Source organism: Ovis canadensis, chromosome 17 (genome assembly GCF_042477335.2).
Source record: "Ovis canadensis isolate MfBH-ARS-UI-01 breed Bighorn chromosome 17, ARS-UI_OviCan_v2, whole genome shotgun sequence".
NCBI lineage: Eukaryota > Metazoa > Chordata > Mammalia > Artiodactyla > Bovidae > Ovis > Ovis canadensis.
The window spans coordinates 55,877,789-55,899,226 of record NC_091261.1 but is presented as its reverse complement, the minus strand read 5'-3'; the positions used below and the strand labels follow the sequence as shown (position 1 = coordinate 55,899,226).

The 21,438-nt window shown below is 46.3% G+C and overlaps 1 pseudogene; it reads right to left on the bottom strand.

The window, feature by feature from the left end:
* LOC138422291 (sec1 family domain-containing protein 1 pseudogene) overlaps window positions 1–19,043 on the bottom strand; it is a 32,618-nt pseudogene extending 13,575 nt beyond the window's left edge.
* Between the last annotated feature and the right edge of the window lie 2,395 nt (window positions 19,044–21,438).

Here is a 21,438-nt window from a genome sequence, read left to right as displayed (position 1 = left end):
GGGCAGGGATCATCTATACACAAATGACCCTTACATTTCTCTTACTTCAGTCATGATCTCTTTCCTGAGTTTCCCACTCATATAATATAGTGCCGCTTCAAAATAGCACCATGATTTCAAGTAGGAAACTCCAGTCCTGGAACACCCCCATTGTGTGCACTGAAAGATATCTTTTCTGATTGGAAATGTACCCCTTCTTATTATCAGGGTCCTATGAGAATATCAGTTCTTAATTATTTTGATATCATTCCTGACATCTCAAATTGAACATGTCCAAAACCAGACTCTATCCTCCAAACTGTTCCTCCTTCAGTCTCCCCATCTCAGTGAAATGGCACACCACAACCCTGTTGTTCAGCCCAAAGCCCTGCTCACTCTCATGCCTCCTGCCTCCCTGTTCTCTCTATTGCTACCCATATACAATGTGTCACCAAATTCTGTTGACTCTACTTCCAAACTCTGTCCTCAATCCATCCATTTCTCCCCAACTCCCTAGCTATCACCCTATTTCCCATCACTACCTAGACCATCTCTCACCTAGACCACTGCAGCAGCATCTCCAAGATCCTTCTCACTGCATTCAAATTAAAATCTAAATCTCTTATTGCAACTTAAAATTGCAACATGATCTGAGCTCTGCCCTCCTTTGAATTAATTCTACACCTCTCTCCCTCTCTCTCTCTCTCTCTCTCTCTCTCTCTCTCTCTCTCTCTCTCTCTCTCTCTCTCTGTCTTTCTCCTGTACTCATTTCCCTCCAGACATAATGGTTGCATTTTCAATGCTTCATTTTGTTTGGAAAAGTCTGAGCAAGTCTGAATTTTCCCCTGAAAGTGACTTGATATTTGTTGCTGTTACTATTATTGCCTGAAACATAGAGGAGTGTTTCTTCCTCTTTGAGGTCTCCTAAAATTAGGACATATTCCAGAGTCAATAAATCCATACTGATTTTATCTGGAATATACTACACCCTTTCAGTCTGTGGGCTCAAACTTTCCTTGATTTCAGGAAAGGTCTCTTAAATTATATCCCAGATGGTTCTCCATTCTTTCTTCTCTTCTTTGGAGAGAGAGACTACACACACACTGTATTTCCTTTTGCTTCTATATCAATGATTTTCTATTTATTTATTTGGCTGTGTCAGACCTTAGTTGCAGCATGTGGGATCTTTCATTATGGAACACATACTCTCCAGTTGTGGCATGCAGGCTCTGGAAAGCACTGGCTCAGTAGTTGCAGCTCTCAAGCTTAGCTGCTCCAAGGCATGTGGGATCTTAGTTCCCCCACCAGGGACTGAACCTTTGTCCCCCCTGCATTGCAAGGCAGACTCTTAAACACTGGGCCACCAGAGAAATCTCAAAGATATTCTCTTTGTTGTCTTTATTTTTATTCAGCCTGTCTTTTGAAGATCTCTTCCTGCTGCTGCTCTGTTTTTTAGTATCCTTTATCCTTTTCCTGTAGTTATGACTTCACCTCTTGTGGTGTTTTCATTTTTTTTTTCTTCCTCTTCTTTTTTGAGCACCACCAACTCATTTTCAATCATCCTTTGTTGTCTTCTTATTTCATCCTTGAGTCTGTGTTCCTGCTGTAAGCTCCTGATTCATAGGGGCTGTGTCTATCCTCCAATTTTTTGAACCAAGAGACAACTGCATGATTTTCCTCTGATTCACAGCAACATTACTTCACTGTGTGCTCTTCATCTTCCTTTTGTGTATCATATATCTTCCATTCCTCCCTCCCTGCCTCCATCTCTCTCTCTGTGTGACTTGTAATTAACCCTCTTCAGGTCTCAAAGACCTAAAAAGCCAATATCTTCCACAGTGGCCCCTCTTCTGAGCCACATTTACAGTCAGCTGGCTGCAGAGAAGGCAGTTCTCCAAGCTTCCTTCCACAGCGCCAGTCCTTGCCTTCTGTGAGTCAGATAACTTCCCATTGTTCCTGAAGCCCTTGCACATACCCCATCTTACTCCAGACAGGGGTCAGGGGGTTGGCCATGAGATCAGGATGTTCACTGGGTACAGTGGGCTCTGACAGTGCAGCTTGCACTCTACCCACCATGCCTTGTTGCTCGGATCTACCTGCCCCATGTCACTTCCTGGACACATGTCTGACCGACAGCACGCATCATCTCCAGGATTCACACCCCAGGCGTCATATCCTGAACCTGCAGATCTCATTACTTCCTGGATGCATATGTATCACATCACGTCCAACACCACCTGTCAGATCTGCAAGTCACACGTCACTTTCAGGATCCCACATCTGCCGTCATATCCTGAATCCGCAGGTCACATGTTATCTCATGGATCCGTACATGTCGAGTCCTTTCCCGGATCACCATGTCCCATGCCGTCAGTCAGGTCATCACGTCCCACATTGTATCCTGAATCCTCACATGTCCTCTAATCTCCTGCATCCACACATCCCATGTTCTCCTTCCAGGGGGTGGTCTTCATCTGCAGCCCATAAGGAGGCATCTTGTCCTTCAATCCAGCAGGTGCTGCGTTTCCATCAAAGAACAACTGGGAATAGAGGGGCCCACACTTGGAACCTGACCATACCACCCACAATCAGAGACATTTTAAGATCCTTGTGCTGATAACAGACCCAATTTCACTAGGTAAGAGTTTTCACTGTGAAATGTAAGCTCCATGGGACCTCCTGCTCAGACCCTTAGGGACACTCTTCTGCAACCTGGTGTCTGACACTTACTCCCTTACAGGATATGACTCTGGCCAGATCCAGTGGACTTGGTAATACCCTGACCCTTCACAAGGCCATTTGTGCTATAAGAATGGTGAGAGGTGGGATGAATGAGCCAAATCAGTGCAAGCCACTGAACAACAGCAACATGCACAGTCAACAAAGAATCAGCTGTGTATCACTCACACAATGTCCAAAATGTAAGCTTCTGATTGAAGTCACGTCTCCTCCAAGGGAATTCTCAGGACCCAGGGACCACGGCTGCCCAAGACCCCTCACTCCGCACTGGGGGCGGAGCTCTGATTCCCATCCATTCCCTTTGGTCCATGCTTCTCCCTGGGTGGGGTCCTCATGTTCCAGTGGTTCTGTCCTGGAGTCTGTTGCCCACACAGGGTCCAGAAAGCCTGGAGAGCAAGAAGCTGCACTGTTTCCTTGTAAGGATATAAGGATGAGGCCTCAACTTCCTTGTGATCTCCCGATTTACCAGGAGCTCAGGCAGACAAGAGAGGACATGAGAAGAGCCGGTGTTCAGCTCCTGCACTGTGGAGGCCAGGCTCCTACCCTGCTCTGTTAACTGTCCACATTGCCTAACCTGACCAGTTTGAGCCCTGAGCCCCTGGGGGCTCACCTAAATGGTTCAGAGTGTGCATGTGACTCATATGGGTCCAATCAGAATAAGGCCCTTTCCTGCAGGATCTCAGCCTGGGGGGATGTGAGCTGGAGATGGAGCAACCTGCTGAGAGAGGCCCATTATATAAAGTAATAGAGGGCTGTCATTGCATGAGCTAGTGGCATGGGGGTGGTGGTTGCCATTATAAAAACTAATAGAGGAGTTGGTGTTACATAAACTGGCATAGGAAGAACTGTTGCATAAACGGATACAGAGACTGCCATTATATAAACTAACGCAGGGCTGTCATTACATAAACTAATAAAGGGGCTGTCCTTATATAAACTAATACAGAGGTACCCTCAGGGAGGACCTGCCATTATAAAAACTAAGGCAGAAGAAACAAAGCCACCAATCAAGTGAGAAAACTAGATCTTCATTTATCATTTGAGGCCCTGGACCTAAGTTTTCCTGATTCTGTTCATGCTGTTGAGTTAGGTAAGTCATAAATCTCCTATCTTCTTTAATGTGGCTTGAATTGAGTTTTCTGTCTCTTGCATATGAAGAAACCTGGAATGATACCTTCCGAAATCATCCAGGCAAAACCTCTATGAATCCATGTTTTCCCAGTAACCCCCTGACTAGGCCAGCTGACAGTCCAGAGGAAAGCAAGATGGGAGATTTGGTCCCAGGACTTGTGGCTTTAGAGCCTTTGCCAGGTTGACCGCGTGTCTTTATGAGGAGATGCTTAGCCCTTGGCAGCTCTTGGAATCAGTCCTGAGCTGAGCTCAGCTTTCGGTTCTGTGATGAGTGCAAACTATCTCACTTAATGCACAAAAGCAGGATGTGCTAGGAGGGTTCCTACTGAAATCTGCTGGGGTTCAATCATGTTTCTCTGCAGAAGCATCCTTCCTGCAGCAGAGCATGGGTTAGAGGTTATTACTAACCCTGCACAGGGGTGGGTGAGACTGGGTCACAGGCTATCCAAGCTTACAGAGTCTTCCCCAGCAAACACAATCACTGTTAGGGAAATTGCCTGGGAGGATTAGGCTGGGATCTCCAGACACCTTGATGAGCTGAGATTCAACTTGAGAATGATCAATACTCCCTTGGCGACAAAGTTGTAAACTCTCCTGAGCATCAGGGCCACCTATTCATGGGCTCTTGGTGTTTCTCCCAAGTTTTGCCCTGAAGCTGCATGGATTGGTCTCTCCATTTCCACCGCCCTGGCAGTGCTTCTCCAGCAGCACAAGCATGAAACCCAGCAGCATTAGGAGCAGCCAGCCCATTTTCAAGGGGGGAGGTTTGTATTCCATCCAAGTAGGTGGCTGATGTCCAGGGCCTGAGATTGGCTCACACCTAGAGATCTAGCCGGGTTAATGATAAGGGAATGAATTAGCTGGATGTCTGAATTGGTACCCCAGTTAGTTATTGGGAAATAATCCCAAGAAATGTTGGCAGGCTGAGGTTGGATAATGCTTAGAAACTCAGTCAGACTAGTTATCCTTGACCCAACCTGGCAAATACTTGAAGATGAAGCTTCTCACCTGAATATCTTCTTGTGAGCAGCTGGGCTAGAGTCTGGAGTCTTATCCTGCTTTGTAATCAGGCACCCAGCCTGGTTAGTAACAGAGGATGAAATCTGGTTAATGCCTGTTCACACAGCTTGGTTGATGTCTACAAACTTGACCTAATGTGTCCCAAGGAAGAAGAGCTAGAGCGTGAACTGTCATCTGCACTTGAAAAGCAGACCAACAGTTCTGGAACACCTACTCTAAATGCCTCTGAAATGCAAACACAATCTGGTTGGAGTGAACACCAAAGATCTTGATCTGGTCTGAAGGGCTTTTCCCCCTCTGTGCCTGGAACCCATTCATCATCCACATCAGTACACATGCAACATCCCATATCTTCCCTGATTTTAATTGGCCTCTCAAGATGCTCTGAGGTCTCACAGAGGCAGATACTTGAGGTAGGGGAATCAGCACTGGTTAAACTGATGAAAAGGGACATGGAGCTGGAAGTGTGAAACAATTCTGAAAGAGCTCTGTCTACAGTGATGCTCCACAAGTGCACGTCACTGGAGTAAACTGAAATGTTGCAGAGAGGAACAAGTGCTTGTCTTGGAGGGACCATGAAATGAGAAGCCACTGTGTCATGATGTTCCCAAGGAAAACTGGGAGCCATATGGGTGACCCACTGCGCTTCTGAGGTCATAGCTGAAGTGATAATTCTGTAGGAGATAGAACATGACTTCTTATTAGAATAGAAGCAGTCACTCATGTCCCTTTCATCTTTCAAAATATTGATTGAATGATGCCAAAAGCCCAGTACACTGTTGAGCAGTAGCCTCTATAAAAGCAGCTCTGTGACAGCTTCCCCAGCCTCTTCCCTCACTCTATTATAACAAAACAACAGAGGTAAAAGATGTTCTTTTCACCTAAGGACTGGTGACGCAACCAGGTAAAGTATTCTCAGCCATCCTGCAGCATCTATAAGGATGTCATAGCCACTGCCTTAGATTTGACTGTCCATCCAAATTTTATTGTCCAACCAGCCTTTCAATAAATGTTGCTGAGCACTTACCATATACCAGGCCCTGGGCTAGGTATGGCCCTTCAGAAATTACAGCTCAATAAGGAGATTGAGATTGTATTCTCAATAGGGAGACAGTCATGGAAATAAACTAAATTGCCAGATCTCTTGGTTTCAGGCAACCGAAGCACAATTTCACATGCCAGAGGTCAAGAGGGCATTTGTTGATCAAGGACAATGAGGAAGGGTTCTGAGCTAGGTATTCTCTGTGTCTTAAGAATTCCACCCTTCACTCTTTCCTGACCTGATCTATCTAGAAAAACTGGTCCCAACTCTGCCTTAAAGCACTTCTTCACCTTCAGGTTGGGTTCAGTGGCAGGAGATTGGAGGGTGGCAGGAGAGAAAAGCAGGGGTATTCTGCTTCTGTCCTGCTTGCCTGCGGCTCTGGCAGAGGCTGTATTTCTCTAAGGCCACAGACCCTACATAGATGCTTTCTCCAGGCAACAGCTGTCCCTGGCTTCCAGAAACATTGCTTTCTCACTTGTCATTCAGATGATCCCAGGGGTAGACTTCCCACTCTTACTAGCCCCTGAAGTGTGAAGGAACAGAATAAATATGTATAAACATAGAGGAAAAAGAAGGTACTTAACCAAGGCAGTCTATAGATTCAGTGCCATTCCTATCAAAATGCAACTGGTATTTTTCATAGAAATGGAATAAATAATTTTAAATTTTATATGGAAACAAAAAAGACTCCACGATGGCCAAAACAATCTTAATAAAAAACAGAGCTGAAAGAATCATGCTCCTTGACTTTAGACTATATTACAAAGCTATAGTAATCAACACAGTAATGTACCACAGTACTGGTATAAAACCAGACAATAGGATAGAAAGCCCAGAAATAAAGTCATGCACTTATGGTCAATTAATCTATGACAAAAGAGGCAAGAAAATACAGTGGAGAGAAGACAGTCCCTTTAATAAGTGGTGCTGGGAAAACCAGAGAGCTACATGTAAAAGAATGAAATTAGAACATCCTATAACACCATACACAAAAATAAACTCAAAATGGGTAAAAGTCCTAAATGTAAAACCAATACGCTAAAACTTCTACTGGAAAACAATATAGATAGAAGAGTCTTTGACATAAATCACAGTACTTTTGATCCATCTTTTAAAGTAAAGGAAATAAAAGCAAAAATAAGTAAGTGGAACCTAATTAAACTTAGAAGCTCTTGCGCAGCAAAGGAAACTATATACAAAACAAAAAGGTAATCTATTGAATGGGAGAAAATATTTGCAAATGATAGGATTGGTGAGGTATTAATATCCAACATATATAAACAACTCATACAACTCAACACTGAAGAAAACTCAATTTAAAAATCAGCAGAACACATGAATAAACATTTTAGCAAAGAGGAAATGCAGATGGTCAACAGGCACATGAGAAGATGCTCAACATCACTAATCATCAGAGATATGCAAGTCAAAACCACAAAGAGATATCACTTCACACCAGTCAGAGTGCTATCATCAAAAAGAACACAAATATTGGCAAGGATGTGAAGAAAAGAACCCTTGTACACTGTTGGTGGGAATATAAATTGGTGCAGCCACTGTGATTTAGTTGTTAAGTCGTGTCTGACTTTTGTGACCTCATGAACTGTACCTACCAGGCTCCTCTGACCATGGAACATCCCAAGCAAGAATACTGGAGTGGGTTGCCATTTCTTTCTTCAGATGATCTTCCAGAACCAGGGATCAAACTCATGTCTCCTGTATTGCACACAGTCCCCTGCACTGTAGGCAGATTCTTTACTGCTGAGCCACCAGGTTTGTAGGTTTCTCAAAAAACTAAAAACAGACCCAGAAATTCCATTCCTGGATAAATACATACACCCACAAAAAAAAACAGTAATTGGAAAAGACACATGCATTGAGGTGTTTGTAACACTGTTTAGAATAGCCAGGATATGGAAGCACCTAACTATCCATTAATGAAGGACTGGATAAAGATGTGGTTCATATATACAATGCAATATTAGCAACGAAAAGGTACAAAATTGTGTCATTTGCAGAGATGGAGATGGACCTAGAGACTGTCATACAGAGTGAAGTCAGAAAGAGAAAAACAAATATTGTATATTAATGCATATATGTGGAATCTAGAAAATGATAAAGATGATCTTACTTGCAAGGCAGAAGAGACACAGACAAAGAGAACAGATGTATGGATACCAAAGGGGAAGTTGGGCATTGGATGAATTGGGAGATTGATGTATATACACAATTCTGTATAAAATAGATAACTAATGCAAACCTACTGTGTAGCAGTGGTCATGTATGGATGTGAGAGTTGGACTTTGAAGAAAGCTGAGCACTGAAGAATTGATGCTTTTGAACTGTGGTGCTGGAGAAGACTCGAGAGTCCCTTGGACTGCAAGGAGATCCAACCAGTCCATTCTGAAGGAGATCAGCCCTGGGATTTCCTTGGAGGGGACGATGCTGAAGCTAAAACTCCAGTACTTTGGCCACCTCATGCGAAGAGCTGACTCATTGGAAAAGACTCTGACGCTGGGAGGGACTGGGGGCAGGAGGAGAAGGGGACGACTGAGGATGAGATGGCTGGATGGTATCACTGACTTGATGGGCGTGAGTCTGAGTGAACTCCAGGAGTTGGTGATGGACAGGGAGGCCTGGCATGCTGCGATTCATGGGGTCACAAAGAGTCGGATATGACTGACCAACTGAAATGAACTGAACTGAACTGAACTGTGTAGCACAGGGAACTCTACACAGTGCTCTGTGGTGACCTAAATGGGAAAGAAATCCAAAGAGGAGACATGTGTATACATATGGCTGATTCACTTACTGTACAGCAGAAACTGACATAACAATGTAAAGCAACTATACTCCAATTTAAAAAAAGTATCCCTGTGTTTTTAATTTCTAGATCATCATCCCAGATTTGGGCACAGGTGTCTATGTATCAGTCTTCCTGGAGCCCTTTCAGGAGCTGTCTCTCAAAGACAGATTCAGGTGTCTGCAGCATAAATGTCAATGCTCTTTCAGAAAGATGAGGTGGATGGCTGAGTACTGAAAATACATTATTGCATTCCTGGACTGTATTGTTGAGACACGTTTATCTGACACTCAGGTGGACAACTGTTACTAGAAATGAAAGGCAAGTTAGAGGCTACTGTCCCCTAAAATCACCCACAAAAATAGATTTGACCTTCCACAGTAGTGAGCATTGACTTGTGAGTGTACAAATATGAGGAATGTTCATTTTTAAATGTCTCTGCAAGACCGGAGTTGACTAGTTCGGCATCCCAATACTCCTTTCTAATGGTGCTTCCCTGCATGGAGCCTGGGTCTGGTGCATGTTGAGACGAGGGGTCTCATGTCTTGATGATTAGAACTCTGTAAGCATTTGGACACAGAATCCTGTCTTCCCCACAAGAAGCTTCACCAGGTGGTGTCAGAGATCATGGAAGTGAAGGACTTTTCCAGGAAACAATGTCTTTAGATTGGCATTGACAGAAAAGACAGTTGGCACATGGATTTTATGAAATGCATTAAATGGCTTGTCATTGTGACAAATAATAAAAGTAATGACTGTTAAAGAAAGTGGAGCAGCACAAAAACTACTTAAAATATCATCAAGCATTCCTCGTGGACCCTCCTGGCTGCCATGGCATGAATGTTTTATTAAATAAAAAGCAGTTTGCATCTCCCTTCTCTATGGAGCTGGCTGTTGCCTTTTTGTTTTGAAATTTTAAATCTGTATCATCCAATTATTTATGGATCTCATGGACCTGTAATTTTGCTTGTTTGAAATCATCTGAGTGTGCTTCCTAATCTTGTTGGGGATCACTGTACCCAGCTGAACCGACTCTCTCAAATTTACTCTCATTTACCTCGAATTATTTAGTTATAAAAGGAAAGCGCTCTCAAGGCTTGGAAACATCCTCTGGGCCGACCTCTGTGACAGTGACTGGCCCCAAAGTTCATTCACGTGCTTTGTGCAGGAATGGTAGCGCCCTCCACGTTCAGCTAGATGCTGGTTCTTCCAGGATAGACTATAGTTCCCAGCCTCCCTTGCAGCAAGGTATGGTCGCGTGACCAAGTTGTAGCAAATGAAATTAAAGAGGAAATTACAGGTACTACTTCCGGTTTGCCTCTAACCTGTTTGCTGACCCCCTAACTCCCACCACCACCATCCCTAATCCCCCACCTCCCACCATCCTCTCTTTTTCCCGAGAGGGAAGTGGGCGCGTGTGTTGCCATCTTGGCTCTTGAGGAGGACAGGGATCTACCAGGGCTGGTGGAGCTGGAGCCTTAGATGGTGGGGTCAGTGCACAGCGTTCCACATAACAGGCCACAGCTTGTAGATAATAGAAATTCCCCGTTTTGTTTAAGCCACTGTTATTCGTGCACCTGCTCACATGCTGAAGCACACAGACTCCTCTGAGCCCCTTGTTTTCCATCTTTACTTTCTTCTTTCCTTATGAAGTAAAAGCATCAGATAATAATGGTGGACATTTACAGAACACAGTCTGTCGCCCCCTAGTGGTAATTAAATGTCCTGTGAATGACCTCATTGATCCTGCCAGCGGTTCTGTGGGGTAGGTGATGTTTCCATCCCCCTCCTATAGATGTGGAAAACAGGGCACAAAGACCCCCAGTAAAGCACAGGGCCCGTAAGGGGGCAGGGCGTGAGCCCGAGTGGTCTGGCTCCAGAGTCCCCTGACTTTCTGCACAGGGAAATCCTGTCACTGTCCCATGTAAATGCAGAGGGAGCTGGTATCTGACCTCTGCTGTGGTGTGTGTCTTTCGTAAAATAGGCCCTCAACCCTCCCCGATGATATTTCCAGAGGGTTTCTCTTGATCACTGCCCGCCCCAGTCCACCCACCCCTTGTACAGCATGTGTACATCTGTACACACGTGTATGTGTACATCTAAGGGTCCATCTGAGTAGCTGAGAGACCCACAGCTACTTACGCAGGGAGTGGGGAGCCTGGCCACAGGGCCCTCCCTAGCTCATACCCACCACCTCCCACTGCCCAGGGTGAGGAATGGGGGCTAGGACAATGTTTAGCACCCAACTGGGGCCCTGGAAGTGACTCAGGCAGCTTCTTTCTCCTTTTTGCCATTTTCTCTTCTCTCCCCCAAACCCCACTGTGCTGCCCCTCCTTAAGGGGAGCAAAGGAAGAGGCCCCTCAACCCCAGGCTCCCAGCCAAGGCGTTCAAGAGAACCCAAGATGAAGTGAAGTGAAAGTCGCTCAGTCGTGTCCGACTCTTTGCGACCCCATGGACTATATGGTCCATGGAAATCTCCAGGCTAGAATACCGGAGTAGGTAGCTGTTCCCTTCTCCAGGGGATCTTCCCAACCCAGGTCTCCCACATTGCAGGCCGATCCTTTACCAGCTAAGCTGCTAGGGAAGCCCTAGATAGACACCAAGAATGGACTAGAAGCCCAGTCAGACTGATGGAAAATTGTGCAAATTGCAGTCACAGGGGCTAAGGGGATGAGTCTTAACCCACATATGATGCCATTGTAGTGTTCCTAAGGTCTACAGGCATTTCCTCCAGAGTAAGGGGCAGGGGCCCCAGCAGGATCTGCTAAGTAGGGGAGGATGTATCCTCACTGTCCCAACAAACCTGCCCTCAGCCTCCACAGGGACTTGGGAAAACTTCTCTGGGGTTCTCCCTCTTCACTCAAGTTAATGGTCCTCCCCTGGGCAGTGACCCTGTAGTCTTTCAGCAGCTGGAAACAGCAGTTGCTCTGGATTCACTAAAGAGAAGTTATGTTCCTGGAGCTTCCATATGGGCTCTGTGTCCAGAAGGTCATGAGGGGGTACTTGTCCAGGGAGCTGGGATTCTGGGCTAGACTCACTCTGTCACAATGAAATCAGTTCAGTTCAGTTCAGCTCAGTCGCTCAGTCGTGTCCGACTTTTTGCAGCCCCACAAACTACAGCACGCCAGGCTTCCCTGTCCACCCCCAACTCCTGGAGCCTACTCAAACTCATGTCCATCATGTTGGTGATGCCATCCAACCATCTCATTCTCTGTCTTCCCCTTCTCCTCCTGCCTTCAATCTTTCCCAGCATCAGGGTCTTTTCCAATGAGTCAGTTCTTTGCATCAAGTGGCCAAAGTATTGCAGTTTCAGCTTCAGCATCAGTCTTTCCAATGAATATTCAGGACTGATGTCTTTTAGGATGGACTGGTTGGATCTCCTTGCAGTCCAAGGGACTCTCAAGAGTCTTCTCCTACACCACAGTTCAAAAGCATCAATTCTTTGGCACACAGCTTTCTTGATAGTCCGACTCTCACATCCATACATGACTACTGGAAAAACCATAGCTTTGATGAGACAGACTTTTGTTGGCAAAGTAACATCTCTACTTTTTCATATGCTGTCTAGGTTAGTCATAGCTTTTCTTCCAAGGATCATGTGTCTTTTAATTTTATGGCTGCAGTCACCATCTGCAGTGATTTTGGAGCCCCCCAAAATAAAGTCTCTCACTGTTTCTATTGTTTCCCCATATATTTGCCATGAAGTGATGGGACCAGATGCCATGATCTTGCTTTTCTGAACGTTGAATTTTAAGCCAGCTTTTTCACTCTCCTTTTTCACTTTCATCAAGAGGCTCTTTAGTTCTTCGCTTTCTGCCATAAGGGTGGTGTCATCTGCATATCTGAGGTTATTGATATTTCTCCTGGCAATCTTGATCCCAGCTTGTGCTTCATTCAGCCCAGTGTTTCTCCTGATGTACTCTGCATAAGTTAAATAAGCATGGTGACAGTATACAGCCTTGAGGTACTCCTTTCCCGATTTGGAACCAGTCTGTTTTTCCATGTCCAGTTCCTACTGTTGCTTCCTGACCTGCATACAGATTTCTCAGGAGGCAGGTCAAGTGGTCTGGTATTCCCATCTCTTTAAGAATTTTCCAGTTTGTTGGCTTGGAATATAAAGTACATTAAGTATGGATCTCAGTCTATGATCTTAGGTGTGCTAGAAAATACCATTTAGGGCTGCCTTTCCATAAGGAATTCCCTGGTGGCTCAGACAGTAAAGAATCTGGCATCAATGCAGAAGACCCGGGTTCAGTTCCTGGATCGGAAAGATCCTCTAGAGGAGGGCATGGCAATCCACTCCAGTATTCTTGCCTGGAGAATCCCATGGACAAAGGAGCCTGGAAGGCTACAGTCCATGGGGGTCACAAAAGAGTCAGACAGGACTGAGTGACTAACTCACTTTTGCATAACTGAAGCTCATTTCTTTTTGAGTCGCCCCTTTGTGTCTTTGGTGGAGATGTCAGTTCAGCCCATCGAGGATCCCCTTCCCCTTCTTCCCTGGTATTCTAAGTTCTGCAAAGGTGATGTGGGCAACTTTTTTTCTTGTTTGTATTCAAGACCTTTGGAATACATTCATATGTTTGGCAAATTTCCAGACATATAATTATGAGCTGAATTAGAACACTCAAGCCCCTTCCCATGCCCCTGCATCCAGGGTATGCCAGGGGCTGGGCAGTGGCAACAAAGGTGGCCGGGTCTGCATCTGGCCCCATCAGGTCATTGTTCCAGCCCTGACCTTTCATCCTCCCACCCATTCAGTGCTCATCCCAGGACCCTATACCTACACTCGCTTTCTGCCTGATCAGTTCAAATCACTATCTGAGATGCTGACTGGTGTGGGGTCACAAGATGCTGTGACATTCTGGAAGAGGAGCACAATGTCATCACAAAGTGATGACAAAGTAATGACATCACAGGGAGGTCAACACTCCCATGAGTCCCTCAGACTTTGGTCCTTGCAGGTCTCTGTGTTTCCTCCTCTTTCCCCAGGGCTTCTCCAAGGTCAGTCTCTGCCCCTTCCACGTGCTCCCAGGAGCCTGGGGCCTCCTGCTGCTCCCACCCCTTCCAAGGAGGCCTGGGGACCCCATGACCAGACTCATGACACTGGATGCTCCCTAAGCAGCATCTATTCCACATCAAAGTACCTTCTGAGCTGGGGCTTGGGGCTGGGGTGGGGGTTGGGGGGAATCAGCCCTGGTTCAGGTGCTGGGTCACCCCAGAGCAGTTTTCAGGGCTGATAATTCCACAATGGGAAGGTCACTGATATCCCAGTGGCAGGATATTTTTGCCATGGGCCTCTCTTTTACCACCATGCTCCCACACCTGGTCATTGTGCTGGAGGCTTTTGCTCCAGGGGAAGTCCTGTAGGAGAAACAGAGAACTAAGGAGTAATATTACTGTATATAAGAGATTTGTCTCAAGTACATCATCCTGCTGTAACACAGAGAACCTTGGGAGAATACCTTCAGAGACAGTTGCTTCTCAGCCCAGATAGGTCAAGATTACTCTGGGTTGGGGAAGAGAATAATCCAGAAAAAAGATGAGAGACACGAGAAGGGGCCTTGCACCCAACCTCCACAACATCAGCTCTGAAATGGAGAGTATCAGGCACCCCAGATAAATCACTCTGAACACAGAGGAGAAATGGATTTGCTTCCTGCCTGGGATACCGGAAGCAGTAACTGCACAGGACTCCCCACAGCCAGAGTGAGGGCACAGAGAGAGGAGGTGGCTGATGGGGCCTCAGGGCAAAGGGGACCCACGAGAAACCCTTTGGGTCCTCACATCCCTGTATGTGGAGGAGAACATGGTGCACCCACGTCCCTTATAAGATAAAGTCCTACAGCAAAGCAAGGGACGGGGCATGAGGAGAGCTGCGCTGAGGCAGGGGCTGTGACACCAGGCACACTGAGACAGTATTGTAGGAGCAGACCCCGGACAGGGATGAGAACCATCAGCAGGTATTAGCAAGGGAGGTGATGCTGGAGTCCCACCTCCAACCCATGTGAGCCCACTTAGAGGCACCCACGAGGAGAGGAAGAAAAATCCCCAACTGTCTAGCTGTCCCGCATGGATGCCATTCACCTGGAACTGAGTCTGCTGTTTTCTGCCATTAAGCAGAGTGAGGGCTCTAGAGAGAAACTATATTTAGTTATAAAAGAATCATGTTATTTTACACACTTGAGTTGATGTCTTAGAAATCTGTGCCAGCTGAGCGTGCTTTGGGAGAAATGGTTATATGCAATGTAACAAATGTCAAATTTGCTTTAGAGCCCTGGAGGAATGAAACCAATTGTGTTTTCTTTACCAAGAAGTAGGGTTTGCCCTGGGGCTGAGGAGGCTCTTCTGGGTCTGACATCATCTTGAACCTGGAGGGTGGGTTCAAAGAGGGAGGTTCAGTCACTTCAGGCTGGGCCAAGGGGCTGCTCACCCGAGTCCTGGGAGTGGCTGAGCTGGGAGGAGATGGGAGAAGCAGAGGACAGATGGCGAGACGAGGAGGGAGAGGGACAGCTGGGAGGAGGGGCGTCGAGTTGGGGAAAGCACAGGTGACGTCCTGACCCTTTCTTCAGCCTCCTCACTTGGGAGCAGCTGCCCTCCCCTCCATAGTCCTGTGAGGAGGGAGGAAACTTCAGACTGGAGGAGGAAAACCCAGCAGAGCTGCTCCATTAGACTCATGAAAGCGGTTATCCATCCATCAGTTCCTTCATGCCCTCGGGAGTTCCATCATCATCCTCTGTGTCCCTAACACTGCTGATAAATGGAGGTGGAGGATGACAAGGTTCTTGACCTCTTCAGAAACAGACAACAAACAAATAAAATTAGAAGAAAGCCAAGATGGTTTTAGATAGTGACAGCTGCTACAACAGGAATAAGAACAATGATGAGATGGAGGATAATGTGAGGATCACTTCCATGGGGTCAGGGGAGGTCTCTGTGAACTGATTTGTGTGCTGAGAATGGAAGGAGATAAGGAAGGAATCAGACATGTCAATGTATCAGGAAGAACATTCTTGACAGAATGAAGAGCAAATGAAAAGTTCTGTGAGACAGGTTAAAGTGTGGGGACTGATAAACGGAGTGAACTTGAATGCCATGAAACCGTGACCAGCGAGCACGTCTGTGTCCCCACTGACCCTCCACCGAGAGCTCAAAACTGAGCTGGGGGCCGGAATTGTGTCAGTGTCACATTCCCACAGGCAGCATCAGTGCTCCTGCCCCAGGACTATCTTTGCAGCTGGCATCCTGCATGATCTAGTTGCGAGAGAGATGGGAGAAGAGCAGACACGGTTGAGCAGGTGGGGACGGAGTGCTCACAGGAGCGGAGTTATTCCCACATGAGGCCATTAACACATTCTCACTTAATGGGGCCACAAACACCTTCGTCCACTCGGTCTGTTACCACTAGTCTCTCCCCAGAAGGACAGGGAGTCCTGTGAACATGCAACAGTCTCCATTTGAGTGGGTTTAACTCAGAGCTCCATGGCAATTTCCATTCATTCTCTCTCCAAGGACATTTTCTGAAGCCTTTCCATCTGCTGAGCCAAAGAGATTGCTCAAGACCAGATGTGGAGAGCCCTTGGCCCAGGTAAGAAAGGGGCCCATTAGACAGGTGACCTGCAGCTCTGAGCTGGGAGTTGGGGCTTCAGGAGCACACCTGCCATTCAGCTTCTGCCTGAGAGCAGAGACAGCCTGAGGGACAATGGCGTCCCCATCCCCACTCAGGTTAGAGTTTACTTGCACTGGGAGAATTTGTATGCATTTTTCTTCTGTTCCTCAAATGGCCCAGCAAGGTGACTGGGATTGTATCTCATTGCCTGTGATGCTCTGACTTTGGAAATGCTTGTCCCCAAATCACTCTCTTTCTGCAGGGAAACATGAAGATCTCACTGTAAAATGCTTGGGTCAAGGAGAAACCAACTCCCAAGGTGTTATAAGAACCCAAGGCTTCCCTGGTGGCTCAGCAGTAAAGAACTGCCTGCAGTGCAAAAGCCTACAGGAGATGCGGGTTCAGTCCCTGGGTTGGGAAGTTCCCCTAGATGAGCGCATGGCAATCTACTTCAGTATTCTTGCCTGGAGAATCCCATGGACTGAGGAGCCTGGTGAGCTACAGTCCATGGTGTCACAAAGAGTCGGACATGACTAAAGCAATTTAGCAAGCATGCATAAGAACTCAAGGTGGGGAAGGTATGGTTTCCCAAAGCAAAATCAGGGTTTCTTTAGGAAGCAGAGGGAATAAATGACACTCCAAGCAATAGATATGTGATACAGGCCATTTGTGTCCACAGTGATCACAGCAGCTTCCACTTGACAGTGGCTGGAGGTTGACACAGGCCTGTGAGGCACATGAACTCACCCCTGGTGTCCTGATGACAGCCCCTTAAAAAGCAGCTCTGAACTCTGGTCCTACCTGGCCCGATGAGGCCTGTGCTGTGGGATATGTGACATGGAGCTGCCCCCATGCAGGGTGATCCCTTTGTTAAGCCACCGAAGATGAATTAAGGCACCAACGTGCCTGGAGGTGTCCTGGGGATACAAGAAGTCAGGAATTAATTCTGTCATGTCACCACCACTGTCAGGAGGACTCATTAAAGCTGAACAAGAATCAAAGGATGATTTGCCAGGAAGGAAATAAAGACCCTCATGACAAAGTGGGGGGCGGAGAAGGGCAGTGCACCGAGTCTCACTGCATCAACTCAAGCTGTAAATTAAACTGCAGTTGATGGGATGGGATCTGGGTCTGGGGAGGCATAGGCAGCAGTTTGGGGAGCTCCTCCTGGTGGTGGCCTGGAGCTGCTCCAGGCCTCTCCTTTTTTCCCAAGTTGTGACAGCTGTTTCATGAACTGTGCAGTATGAAAAAGTCAGCAGCAGCCTATAAAACATGTTTCCCTCGTTTCCCCTTTCTGTTGTCAAGAAGCTTCTGATATTCAGTGTAGTTGCCTTCTCCCAACACAAAAACAATTGCTTCTTGGAATGGATTTTTGTTCCTCGGAACTGAGCTGTCACTGCCTGGCAGCATCTGGGATCAAAATATCTACAGTCATCGTTTCAGCGTTTGACTTCATGTCCCTGAAGACAGGTAGGTCGTGCTGTTTCTGAGCCGCCTTTGTCACTTTTGCCATCGTACACTGCGATCTTGTGTTGGGGACTCGTTTGGCAATGCCTGAGATGGCAGGAGCTGAAGCCGTCCCAACAAAAGCCTTCCGCTGTTTGATGTATTGTAAGGAATTAAGGTTGCATCCTGCGTCAGTTCCAGCTTTTTGGTGTGGCTCCAAATCAGCCTCAGAAACTGTTTGCTGTGCACTTACATGATAGATAAGAAATGCCTCATTTATCTCCTGGATTGCCTGCATCAGAGTCTGATATTACATCTAAAAGAGATTTACCCAAAGAAGCTTTGCTCATTATTTTTTCTTTATATTCAAAACACACATCCAGTTTTCTTGCCTTTACATGTCCTAAGACAGCAGTGGCAACGTTTTATGGAGATCAGTAAGTCTTTTTCCCCTCTCCAAGGTCTTCTGGCAAAGAACCAAAAGCTGAGGATAGCTGAGCAGTGTTGTCAGGAAGCATCCTCGTGGCCCCTTCATCTTCCTCTTCTGGCCCCATAGCACTTCTCAGGTGTTTGACCTCATGTTCTCACGCTCTGCTCTAAGATTCTAGGTCTTGCTGAACTGATTCCCAAACCTCTGGGAATGGACTTCCTTTACGTTTCTGCCAAAATGTATCAACTGGAGTTAAATCATACGACTTCCTGGTTTTGTGTCTAGGTCACGCTAGCACCAGCCAGGGACTTTTTCACTCCTGAAGATTCTTCCAGGTTAACTCTGTGTACATGGAAATCGTAGGACTGATATGCCCAAATATGATGTAGAGGAGTTCCCAGATCCACGTTTCTGTCAACGGGAGTGAAGAAGGCTTTGAAAGCTGAAGCTGCCAGCTCCCAGCGCATCACCTGTAGTGAAACCATTTTTGGCGTCTCTTAGATGTTCCGGAAACTTCTTATCTGTTTTCACTGCTCCCGTTTCCATTGCTATTCCTGCTAATTATCTGATTATAGGAATAGTACCCAGCATAACAGAAAAGCAGAAGAGGCTGTCAACATTCTGGTGCGTAACAGTTTTCATTTCCGCATTTGTGATTTCTGAACTGTTAATGGCACAATATGAAACATTTCCTCATTTTTGATTGCATCATCCAGGCGTATCATTTCAAAGTAATAAAATCGAGATACTGATCAAAAGCTAGCTACTTGGGTAACTGCATAGCTGCTAATTCTACATTTGCAATATATTCCAGTTTACTCCTTGAAAGGGCAGAAATAAAGTTCAAATAAGCTGGTTCACACAGAGTTGATTTAAAAGAACTAGAGTAGTGGTTTATTATAAAAGGATACAACCAGGAACAGTCAGATGGAAGAGATGTGAGGTATGTGGAAGGGGGCGGAGCCCTCCCCAAGAAAGCATTTCCCCAAGTCTCCAGGTGTCCACCAACCCAGAAGCTTCCACCCACCTTTGTCACTTGCCTCCAGCTCAAACCTGCTCTTCTCCTTGGGCCAAGCCCTCCGACACTCCCCTCCCGCCTCTTCCCTCTTGCCCTGTAGAGACCTGCGCTTCCTCACCTCCGCCTGCCTCCCCTCTGCTGGCTTCTCATCTGCACAGACACACACTCAAGAACCATCCATCCACACTGAAAATATCATTTCTCTGCCACACCAACTGTAGGCCACACTTCATTCTCCACTCACAGAGAAACTTCCAGGGAGACACGTGCAGCAGAGAAGGTCTTCATGGCACATCTAAGGTACTTATTCTTCCGGTGTTCCTGTCACTGTGGCCACCCCACCCACTGTGGTGGGCTGCATTCAGAGGCTGAAGGGAGTATCACAGGGGTGCCCCATCCATGTGCCATCCTCCCCCTAATAGACCCCCCACCCTGTTTAGGAACAAACCCCATGGCGCATACTGAGAGTAAAATTACTTGCTATTTATCTGAAATTAGCATTAACTGGCTTCCCATATTTTATTTGCTAAATGTGACAATTCTACTTGGAATGACTTGGGTATGTCTTATCTCTCTGAAGTGTCAGCTATAAGTCTAAACAAGCACTTTGGACCCTAACTTGCGTGTGTCTTTATAGAAGAGGTTTCTGTAATGTGAAGTATCACTTCCCAGCCAAGGGTCTTCCCCCAGCCTGGGGATTCCAATTGTCGACCCTGTGGTCTGTGGGGAGAGCAGGCAGTAACGGGGGCTCGCTGTCCTCTGTCCTCCAGCATGTGCCTGGGGAAATACTGACACGGGTCCATGTAGGAAACATAAGAGGATGTTCTCTGAGCTTGTGTGTGGCAGCTGGGAGTTGGAGGCTTCCTGGGGATGTGGGGGGAAAACGTGGTGGGCAACCACCCCCACCCCTGAGTACAATGCAGCTGAGAAAACCAATGGAATCACTGTGCACTTAGCAACATGAGCATCTGCTCAAAACATAATTATCTGTAACATGCTACAGTGTCATAAATAGAATGAAATACATAACACAATGCCGTCAGTGTTTATTTCAATATATAAGCCCATAAAAGAGCAGTGGGCATTTTGCAAGACCACATTCAAAAAAAAGATAGTCATTAAACACTGTTCAAGGATTTTCTTAAAAACAAAATCTTACAAAAGAGTCTCAATAAACACACAAATAAGGTAAAATTTCAATTAAAAAATTTTTAAGATACTAGTAAACACAGTTTTGGGGCTTCCTGGGTGGCTCAGTGGTAAAGAATCCACCTGCCATGCAGGAGATGCAGATTCAATCCCTGGGTTGGGAAGATCCCCAGGAAGAGGGCATGGTGACCCGCTGCAATATTCTTGCCTGGATAATCCCATGGACAGGGGAGCCTGGCGGGCTATGGTCCCTGGGGTCACAAAGAGTTGGACACGATTGAAGCAACTGAGCATGCACGCACGCAAACACAGTTTTATGATTCTGTAACAGCACGAGAGGAACGGGAATAAAAAGGTGAATAAAAAATTAATAAAACTAGATGGAATCCATGTGCAGATAAATGACATGTCATCTTTCTAGTGTGGTTAGTTCACCCCATTTGTCTTAAGGTCCAGAAAAGAAGGTGAAGACAGAAACAGTGAACGAGGGGCTGTGAGACCTATGGAGGCCCCTCCGAGAGGCCATCCCAGGTCTGCCTCCCACACCCCGTAAAGAACAACCTGCTCTCTTCCTCCACCAGTCACTGTGAATGGGGGAGCCCAGCTGTTGTACTATTTGCCAAAGGCAGACATTTTAAAAACATAATTCTCCTGGGATGAAATCATTAATTAAAATGGAAAATTCACATATTCTCAAAGCAAGTATAAATTAACTGGGAATTATTCACTCAGATCATTTTAGTCCGTGGATGAAAACGCTGAGATGTTAAAGCTGGTGCACAGACAAGACTCTTGACACTTCCTGAGATTCTCCTTGTGCTTGGATGTCTGTGTCCCGTCTAACAGCTGTTTTGATTGGATTTTTGTGATCTCTGCTCTGCTAGTGAGAGATAATGTACGTGCATTTCACAAAGATGGGAAGATTCAGGGGCCCTTCTCACCCAGACACGCACCCAGGGAGGAAGATGCCAGCAAACAAAGCCAAATTTTAAAAGCTTCCCATCTGTTTAGCTGTGAGTGATGAATGTTGATGGCAGGGAGAGGAGATCAGAAAACCCAGAGCCTCAAAGAA